At 37.0% G+C, this 9,794-nt stretch overlaps 1 non-coding gene across 1 annotated transcript; it reads right to left on the minus strand.

The window, feature by feature from the left end:
* Nucleotides 1–9,179: 9,179 nt before the first annotated feature.
* On the minus strand, nucleotides 9,180–9,286 carry LOC129559714 (U6 spliceosomal RNA). The gene has a single exon (XR_008686645.2). It is a non-coding gene; the product is annotated as a U6 spliceosomal RNA (small nuclear RNA).
* Nucleotides 9,287–9,794: the final 508 nt, after the last annotated feature.

The raw sequence follows: 9,794 nt of genomic DNA on the forward strand, positions 1-9,794 counted from the left end.
CCTCCTGGGGGATGCCCAGTTGTCCCAGGGACCCCGCCTTACAGTTGAGGCACATCTTTTAGTTTGCAGTCCATGTGGTTCAAGACATAATCTGACCAGCTCCCTTCCTCCTCCAAGACTCGCTTTTTCTCTTGTGGATTTAATGATCCCAATTATTCAAACAAGAGGAGGGGTTTGTTTGTTTGTCTTAAACCAAAGAAAAAATTTGCTACAAAATTGTCAACCCAAGAACAGAGATGGATCACAGGATCACAGCTTGTAAATGTTTCAGCAATGTATTAGTATTCCACATTATCCCATTCTTATACATTTATGTACAGTGAGCAATAGATCAAATCCAACTCTTGAAATCCAAGCCCAAAAAAAATGGAATTGAGGGGCTGGTGCTCTGACAATAATGTTCTGGCCACAGTCATCCTTGAGCTGAGCACTCTGAGGTCTTAATTGAAGTTAAAGTCAGAGGCATGACTGGGAGCCCTTATAATGGTTTTACTGCATGAAGGACTGACCAGATAAGTGGGGTGGAGTGGGAATATTTTATGCAGTATTACAAACCAGAAAGATGAAGCCAGAGTCTTTGCTACTGCCCTTCCCTTTAATTTCTACCCCTGCTCCTCCCAGACCCATTAAAGCTTCCCTGAAGTTACAAGAAACAGGCTTGAAGTTTCAAAGAGATAGACTCGAGATGTGTTTATTCCTCCCCAAACCTAAAATACTTTTTAGAACTGTTCCACTGTGGTAGATGTAGTGGAGGGAATATAGAAAAGAATAAGGTTCCCTGGGGCGGGGTGCTTTTATTTCTTAGACACCTTATGAGTATTGACAGAAGGAATGAAAGGCTTTAAGCCATATTCAGTGGGCAAATTGATTTCAGATCTGGTTTAGGTTCCTCCTGTACCTTTGTCTACATCGTTAACCTTGTTAGAAGCACTGGATCACTTATCTCTTCCCTCCTCTTCTTCTTCCTCCTCACACACAATTAAGATTTCTAGAAGATGAATCAGTCGATCATAAAGCACTTGCATTTTTAGTTTTAATAAATATTGCCAAATTGTCCTGCAGAGCCTGTCACCCATGAATAAGTGTTCATTTCCCCAACTACATCAGCAACATTTTGAATAACTTCAAATTTCTGCCAATTTCGTGAAAGAAAATTACATTTCTTGATTGTTTTGCTTTCAATGTCCCTGATTTCTAGTGAGGGTGATATCTTTTCATAAGTTTTTTGGCCATTCAAATTTCCTTGACTATGGATTTTCTGTTTATATCAACTCTCTAAAGAGCTGTTCTTACTGATTCGTAGAAGTTCTTTATATCTTTGTATGTTATATATTAAGCAAAAATACTCTTCAAAGTGCCTTTGAATTTAAAATTTGTGGGCTTTTTCATATGAAGGTTTTTTTTAATGGAGTCAAAATCATAAATCATTTTACTTATTTTTATGTCTTACTTTAAAAATTCTCTTCTCCAATATATTATAAGAATATTGTCCTCAACTGTACTCTGATTATTTTAGGATATATTTGGGGGATATAATATGAGGCATAATTTTTCCCATGTGGCCTTCCTATTTCCCTGTAATCTGCCATAAGTCTTTGCTTATATTTTTCATTTTGTCATGCTGTGTCCTAGCAGAATTGCTCTTTGGTCTTCCAACTTGCCAGTTCTCTCTTATGCTTGGCTTGCTATTGCTGCCATCAATCCACTGTAGAATTTTCATTTTTTTTCTCTCTTTTTTTTTATTGGAGACTAATTATTTTACAATATTATATTGGTTGGTTTTGCCATACATTGACATGAATCCGCCCGGGTGTACATGAGTTCCCCTTCCTAAACCCCCCTCCCACCTCCCTCCTCCCTTTATCCTCCCTCTGGGTCATCCCCGCACACCAGCCCCGAGCATCCTGTAACATGCATCGACGCTGAACTGGTGATTCGTTTCACATATGACAACATACATGTTTCAATGCCATAGAATTTTCATTTTAATTACCTATTCCTGGTTCTTTTATCAAAAGTAACCATTCTTGTTTCATGGATATGACCTTGTTCTTTATCACTATGAAGCTATTAAATGTACTTGTTCTTTTTAATTTATTTATTTTAATTGAAGACTAATTACTTTACATTATTGTATTGATTTTGCCATACATTGACATGAATCTGCCCTGGGTGTACATGTGTTCCTCATCTTGAAGCCCCCTCCCATCTCCCTCCCCATCCCATCCCTCTGGTTCATCCCAGTGCACCAGCCCCGAACATCCTGTAAAAGTCATTTTCAGATTATCTATTATCACTACCTCTTGAATGTGAATTTTTCCATATGTTGGATTTGTGATCACTCATGGAATTGCTTCTTGCACGTTTTGTAATTCGGGGTTGGTCACTCATTTAGGGGGTTGGGAATTCTCATAGATTCATCCAACACTCTGATGATCTCTTTGCAAAATGGCTTGTGGAAATGACTTCCCATCTTGGAGGTACCATGGCTTCACCCCAGCTTTATAATGACACAATAAGAAGCCCTTACTTATTACTGTGAATCCCTACCGTGAAATTCTTTCTTTCAAGGGTGACTCTATTTCCTCTATCATTACCACTTCCTTGTTTACACAAAGTTTGTAACCATTAGAGAAACTTTTGAACATGGATTTCAATGTTTAGTAATGGAGTCCTAAAAATTTTATAAGTTCCACAATACAACAACAAAAAACTAGATAAACTAAAAAGTTATCATTTATTTAAAGCTTTTCAAAAATAATGGATGCAAAGAAGTTTCAATAAACTAAACTTCAAGAGGGATAATCTTTTCATAGGTGAGCGAAGATTAGCAGCCTCTTTCATAGTAGGAGGAGTTTCGTGGAGAGATTCTGCTGAGACAGGAGAAAGTTTCCCAAAGTTTAAAGATAACATGTGTGCTGTCATGATTGTTACTATTGATTGGAATCTTGGATAACCTCAAACACAGAAATAAGTCCCTCAGTCTGGCAATTTTCTCCCAAGAAAATTTTACTGAATAAAGAGTAGGGAGAATGGAGCTGAAAGCAGACACAAAACTCACAGTGGAGATGAATCCAAAAGCAATCTGAAATCATTTTAACCCAATCCCCTGCAACCCCAAATCTTCCTAAGATCAAAGGAATCATCTGCTTAGCAGTAGGGGGAAAGATTGGAGTCAGGATGAAAGGCGCAGAGATATCTCACAGCCTTATTTTAAAACACAGGTAAAAGAGACAACCTAAGTGTCCAACAACAAATGGATGAACCAATGCGGCAGAAAGCAAAGAGGAACTAAAGAGCCTCTTGATGAAAGTGAAAGATAGTGGAAAAGCTGGCTTAAAACTCAACATTCAAAAAACTAAGATCATGGAATCTGATCCCATTATTTCACAGCAAATAGAAGAGGAAACAATGACAGGCTTTATTTTCTTGGGCTCCAAAATCACTGCAGACGGTGACTGCAGCCATGAAATTAAAAGACTCCTGCTCCCTGGAAGAAAAGCTCTGACAAACCTAGACAGCATATTAAAAAGCAGAGACATTACTTTACTGACAAAGGTCCATCTAGTCAAAGCTATGGTTTTTCCAGTAGTAATGTATGGATGTGAGAGTTGGACCAAAAAGAAAACTGAGTGCCGAAGAACTGATGCTTTTGAAATGTGGTGTGAAACAAGACTCTTGAGAGTCCCTTGGACTGCAAGGAGATCAAACCAGTCAATCCAAAAGAAAATCAACCCTGAATATTCATTGGAAGAACTGATGCTGAAGCTGAAACTCCAATACTTTGGCCACCTGATGAGAAGAACTGACTCCTTAGAAAAGACCCTGATGGTGGGAAAGATTGAAGGCAGGAGGAGAAGGGGATGACAGAGGATGAGATGGTTGGATGGCATCACCAACTCGTTGGACATGAATTTGAGCAAGCTCCAGGAGTTGGTGATGGACAGGGAAGCCTGGCGTGCTGTAGTCCATGGGGTCACAAAGAGTCGGATACGAGTAAGCAATGAAACTGAAACTGAAATATATGGTATATACATACAATACTACTCAGATATCTTTTAAAAAAGTGAAATTTTGCAGCAACATAGATGGTTGCAAAAACATAGTTTAAGTTATTAACTGTATGCAGTACGTGGTATGGGTTCCCAGGTGGCGCAGTGGTAAAGAATCCACCTGCCAAAGCTGGAGATGCAAGAGACATGGATTTGATTTTTGGACAGTGAAAATTCCATAGAGTAGGAAACAGCAACCCTCTCCAGTATTCTTACCTGAAAAAATCCCAGGACAGAGGAGCCTGGGGGGCTACAGTCCATGGGGTCACAAAGAGTCAGACATGGCTTAGTGACTAAGCACACAATATGTGGCATAAAAATAATCTAAGGACAAATGTGATAAATGAAGAATACCTATTGAATTCACCATAGCAATCACTTCAAAAAATAAATCCAAGAGATGTACCTAAAAACGTAAAAGAGGAGATAAATAGAAAATTTTAAAGATGTTTAATTAATCGAAAAAGGCATAAAAGGAAATAATAACAGATAATACAAATAGAAAGCAGAGAGCAACATGTTCAACATAATGCCTATTTTTTTTTGCAGGTTACATCAATATTTAGTAAAATAGATCCATATGAAGGGTCACAAATCAAGTCTCAATGAATTCCAAATGACTGAGATAACTCCCAGTTTAATCTCTATGACATAAGTAAATTAATCAAATGGTTAATTAGAAAAATCTCCAAATCTGTGGAAATTAAATAACACATTGCCTAAAAGCAAAATAGGGACTTCCCCAGTGGTCCAGTGGTTAAGAATCCGCCTTGCAATGCAGGGGACATGTGTTCAATTCCTGGTGTGGAACTATGACCCCACATCCCACATAACAACTAAACCTGCACGCCACAACTAGAGAGGCTGTGCACCACAAGGAAAGATCCTGCATGCCACAATTAAGTCCTGACACAGTCAAATAAATGAATACCTTTAAAAACAAAAACAACAACCCATGGGGCAGAAAAAGAATCACATGAAAAATAATTTTTAATTTAATTATAATGAAAACAATATATCAAGATGTATGAGATGCTCATTGAAGTAGAGCTTAGGTATGAATTTATAGCTTTGGATAGATGCATGGAAAAATAAGGAAGATTTAAAAACATTGATCTAAGTGTCTATATTTTTAAAAAAATATATCAAGTTAAACTTATAGTAAGAGTGTGTGCTCAGTATCCTACAGCCCCATGGACTGTAGCCCTCCAGGCTCCTCTGCCCATGGGATTTCCTGGCAAGAATACCGGAGTGAAGTTGCCATTTCCTACTCCATAAGGTAAATAGAGGCAGTAAAAAATAAAGATAAGCGCATAAATCAATAAAGTATGTGGGAGGCAAACAATAGAGAAAATTTATAAAGCTAAAAAATGGTTTCTTTAAAAGAGTAATAAGATAAATAACTCAACAATATACTGACCAAGAAAAAAAGAAAGAGAAAACACAAATTACCAATACCAGTAATGAAAGAGAGGCCATCATTACAGCTCCTCCAGACATAAACCATGTATTATTAACAAATTTCTTCTAATAACGTTAAGTAGATAAATTTTATTTATTTAATATTGAAGTATAGTTGATTTACAATGTTGTGTTAGTTTTTGGTATGCAACAAAATTATATATACATATTAAACTTCTTTGACCAAAAAAAGTCATTCCTGTTTTCCCATAAGATGTTATAGGAAAACTCAAATTAAATTTTTGGCCAACCCAATATACATATAACTCAGAATATTTTCAGTTATAATTTATTACAAGATCTTGAGTATAGTTTCCTGTGCTATACACACAGGACCTTGGGTTTTTTAATTTATTTATTTTAACTTGAGGCAATTACTTTACAATATTGTGGTGGTTTTTGCCATAAATCAACATGAATTAGTCATGGGTGTACATGTGTCCCACCATTCTGAACCCCTTCCCACCTCCCTCCCCACCCCATCCCTCTGGGTTGTCCCAGACCACCGGTTTTAAGTGCCCTGTTTCATGCATTGAACTAGGACTGGTCATCTATTTTACATACGGTAATATACATGTTTCAATGCTATTCTCTCACATTGTCCCATTCTCGCCTTTTCCCACATAGTCCAAAACTCTGTCCTTTACATCTGGGTCTCTTTTGCTGCCTTGCATATAGGGTTGTCGTTATTGTCTTTCTTAATTTCATATATATGCATTAATATACTGTATTGGTGTTTCTCTTTCTGACTTACTTCACTGTGTATAATAGGCTCCAGTTTCATCCAACTCATTAAAACTGACTCACATGTGTTCTTTTTAATGGCTGAATAATACTCCATTGTGTATATGTACACAACTTCCTTATCCATTCGTCTGCAGATGGACATCTAGGTTGCTTCCATGTCCTGGCTATTGTATACAGTGCTGCGATGAACATTGGGGTACCCGTGTACCTTTCAGTTCTGGTTTCCTCCAACTGTATGCCCAGCAGTGGGATTGCTGGGTTGTATAGTAGTTCTAGCTCCAATTTTTTAAGGAGTCTCCACACTGTTCTCCATAAAGCTGTACAAGTTTGCATTCCCACCAACAGTGTAAGAGGGTTCCCTTTTCTCCACACCCTTTCCAGCATTTATTGTTTGGAGACTTTTTGATGTCAGCCATTCTGACTGGTGTGAAATGGTATCTCATTGTGGTTTTGATTTGCATTTCTCTGATAATGAGTGATGTTGAGCATCTTTCCATGTGTTATCTAGACATCTCTAAGTCTTCTTTGGAGAAATGTCTGTTTAGTTCTTTGGCCCACTTTTTAACTGAGTCGTTTATTTTTCTGGAATTGAGCTGCAGAAGTTGCTTGTATATTTTTGAGATTAATTATTTGTCACTTTTCTCATTTGCTGTTGTTTTCTCCCATTCTGAAGGCTGTCTTTTCACCTTTCTTATAGTTTCCTTTGTTGTGCAAAAGCTTTTAAGTTTAATTAGATTCCATTTGTTTATTTTTGTTTTTATTTACATTACTGTGGGAGGTGGGTCATAGAGGATCCTGTTGTCATTTATGTCAGAGAGTGTTCTGCCAATGTTTTCCCCTTAGAGTTTTATAGTTTCTGGTCTGGCATTTAGATCTCTAATCAATTTTGAGTTTATTTTTGTGTACAGTGTTAGAAAGTGTTCTAGTTTCATTCTTTTACAGGTGATTGACTAGTTTTCCCAGCACCACTTGTTAAAGAGATTGTCTTTCCTCCATTGTATATTTTTGCCTCCTTGGTCAAAGATAAGGTGTCCATAGGTGTGTGGATTTATCTCTCGGCTTCCTATTTATTACATTCATCTATAGTTCTATCTTTGTGCCAGTACCATACTGTCTTGACGACTGTAACATAGTCTGAAGTCAGGCAGGTTAATCCTTCCAGTTCCATTCTTCTTTCTCAAGATTGCTTTGGTTATTCAAGCTTTTTTGTGTTTCCACACAAATTGTGAAATTATTTGTTCTAGTTCTGTGAAAAATACCATTGATAGCTTGATAGGGAGTTCTTTCAATCTATAGATTGCTTTGGGTAGTATACTCATTTTCACTATATTGATCCTTTCAATCCACAAACATGGTATGTTTCTCCATCTATTTGTGTCCTCTTTGGTTTCTTTCATCAGTGTTTTATAGTTTTCTATATATAGGTCTTTTGTTTCTTTTGGTAAATTTATCCTTAAGTACTTTATTATTTTCATTGCAATGGTGAATTGGATTGTTTCCTTAATTTCTCTTTCTGCTTTATCATTGTTAGTGTACAGGAATGCAAGGGATTTCTGTGTATTAATTTTAATTTTTTTCTTTTAACTTTACATTATTGTTTTGGTTTTGACATACACTGACATGAATCTGCCCCGGGTGTACATGTGTTCCCCATCTTGAACCCCCCTCCCACCTTCTTCCCCATATCATCCCTCTGGGTCATCCCAGTGCACCAGCCCCGAGCATCCTGTATCAAGCATTGAACCTGGACTGGCGATTCATTTCACATATGATATTTTACATATGATATTTTACGTATGATATTTCACATGTTTCAATGCCATTCTCCCAAATCATCCCACCCTCGCCCTCTCCCACAGAGTCCAAAAGACTGTTCTATACATCTGTGTCTCTTTTGCTGTCTCACATACAGGGTTATCATTACCATCTTTCTAAATTCCATATATATGCATTAGTATACTGTATTGGTGTTTTTCTTTCTGGCTTACTTCACTCTGTATAATAGGCTCTAGTTTCATCCATCTCATTAGAACTGATTCAAATGTATTCTTCTTAATGGCTGAGTAATACTCCATTGTGTAAATGTACCACAGCTTTCTTTTCCATTCATCTGCAGATGGACATCTAGGTTGCTTCCATGTCCTGGCTATTATAAACAGTGCTGCGATGAACATTGGGGTACACGTGTCTCTTTCAATTCCGGTTTCATTGGTGTGTATGCCCAGGAATGCGATTGCTGGGTCATATGGCAGTTCTATTTCCAGTTTTTTAAGGAATCTGCACACTGTTCTCCATAGTGGCTGTACTAGTTTGCACTTCCACCAACAGTGTAACAGAGTTCGCTTTTCTCCACACCCTCTCCAGCATTTATTGTTTGTAGACTTTTGGATAGCAGCCATTCTGACTGGAGTGAACCACACCTCATTGTGGTTTTGATTTGCGTTTCTCTGATAATGAGTGATGTTGAGCATATTTTCATGTGTTTGTTAGCCATCTGTATGCCTTCTTTGGAGAAGTGTCTGTTTAGTTCTTTGGCCCATTTTTTGATTGGGTTGTTTATTTTTCTGGAATTGAGTTGCAGGAGTTGTATATTTTGGAGATTAATTATTTGTCAGTTGCTTCATTTGCTATTAATTTCTCCCATTCTGAAGGCTGTCTTTTCACCTTGCTTATAGTTTCTTTTGTTGTGCACAAGCTTTTAATTTTAATTAGGTCCCATTTATTTATTTTTGCTTTTATTTCCAATATTCTGGGAGGTGGGTCATGGAGGATCCTGCTGTGATTTATGTCAGAGAATGTTTTGCCTATGCTTTCCTCTAGGAGTTTTATAGTTTCTGGTCTTATGTTTAGATCTTTAATCCATTTTGAGTTTGTTTTTGTGTATGATGTTAGAAAGTGTTTTAGTTTCAATCTTTAAAAAAAAATATGGAACGCTTCGCGAATTTGTGTGCCATCCTTGCACAAGGGCCATGCTAATCTTCTCCGTATCGTTCCAATTTTAGTATATGTACTGCCGAAGTGAGCACCGTGTATTAATTTTATATCCTTCAACTTTACTATATTCATTGATTAGCTCTAGTAATTTTCTAGTGATGTCTTTAGGCTTTTCTGTGCAGATCATGTCATCTGCAAACAGTGAGAGTTTAATTTTTTCTTTTCCAATCTGGATTCCTTTTATTTCTTTTTCTTCTCTGATTTCTGTGGCTAGAACTTCCAAAACTATGTCTAATGGTAGTGGTGAAAGTAGGCACACTTGTCTTGTTCCTGATTTTAGAGGAAATGCTTTCAATCTATTACCATTGAGGATAACATTTGCTGTGGGTTTGTCATATATATGTGTATGATGTTAGAAAGTGTTTTAGTCTTTTATTACGTTGAGGTATGTTCTTCTTTCTGCTTTCTGGAGAGTTTTTGTCATAAATGGGTGTTGAATCTTGTCAAAGGCTTTCTCTGCATCTATTGAGATAATCATACGATTTTTATCTTTCGATTTGTTAATATGGTATATCACATTGATTGATTTGTGAATATTTA

This window comes from Moschus berezovskii, chromosome 8, assembly GCF_049115385.1.
Source record: "Moschus berezovskii isolate FMDL1 chromosome 8, NW_MosBer_1.0, whole genome shotgun sequence".
In the NCBI taxonomy this organism is placed as follows: domain Eukaryota; kingdom Metazoa; phylum Chordata; class Mammalia; order Artiodactyla; family Moschidae; genus Moschus; species Moschus berezovskii.